The sequence below is a fragment of the Papilio polytes genome, unplaced genomic scaffold (assembly GCF_000836215.1).
Source record: "Papilio polytes unplaced genomic scaffold, Ppol_1.0 DF822030.1, whole genome shotgun sequence".
NCBI classification, from domain to species: Eukaryota; Metazoa; Arthropoda; class Insecta; order Lepidoptera; family Papilionidae; genus Papilio; species Papilio polytes.
Window position 1 is genome coordinate 1 of NW_013527174.1, and position 1,004 is coordinate 1,004.

The following is a 1,004-nucleotide window of genomic DNA, read 5'->3' on the forward strand; positions in this document are numbered from 1 at the left end:
GATCCACTCGGCGGCATTGTATCCAGTATCGGTGAATCCTAAAATAAAAGAAAATATTCATTTATTAACATAAAATTCAACTTACATTAAAATTCATTCACATTCATTCATTCATTACACAATCAGAAAAGTTTACACTTATATAAATTGATCTTTTCGTCCTTATCGCGTTTCTAGTTTTGTCAAAGTGCCTAAATTTAAATATATTCTGTGCAAAACCAAATAAAAGAACGGTGTAACACAAATTTGCTTATAACCTCTAAACTCTACCTTTTATTTTAACAACAGTCGCGTGTAAAGGCCCACTAAGTAGAAGCAAACAAGAACACTCGAAATATGAACGAATAAAGACTACCTATATATTGCCAAAAACTTTTGCACGCCTAATATAACTACGCGTCCTAAAGTATAAGAAAATACACAAATGTCTAAAGACTGGATACGTATTATGTCGCCAATAACTTATTTATTACGTGAAACTAATTTGCATACGGTGAACAACAGAAACACCGTGCCATTTAAATATTTTTTACCTTACTGACAGATCTTGTTTCGCATCCAATCTTATTTTCTCTCCAACTCCTTTTATCCGAGGAGGACGACTAGAAATTGGTGGCTTTAGTTTAAAAAATGTAGGTAAAATACGTGTGCAGGGGCCTTTATTGTGCGGTACAGTTCATGTGAAATGATATTTACCCTTTGTATCGTTTGATGAGAGAATTGTTGCTTTAGGCCATCGTCCTCAACGCTTAGTTGCGGTGAAAAGACGCCGCCTTGAGGCGTTCCTGTCACCGGTGTGCCCATTCTCTACAAATTTAATAGAAATATTTCTACAATAATCAAAATTGATGCATCTGATTCCCTACGTTCTACTGAATTTGATCATAGATATCGATTAATTTCGAGTAGTTTATGAAATATAGAGTATTATTCTGATTGTATCAGGTGGCAAAATGCATTGGTCACCTGTGAATGGTTGACATGTAGCGGCGGCGGCGCGAGCT

At 35.6% G+C, this 1,004-nt stretch overlaps 1 long non-coding RNA gene across 1 annotated transcript; it reads right to left on the minus strand.

Moving 5' to 3' along the window:
- Window positions 1-1,004, minus strand: LOC106107505. Its single transcript, XR_001225873.1, has 3 exons — window positions 967-1,004; window positions 697-807; window positions 1-38 (listed from the first exon to the last, which is right to left on the minus strand). It is a non-coding gene; the product is annotated as an uncharacterized LOC106107505 (long non-coding RNA).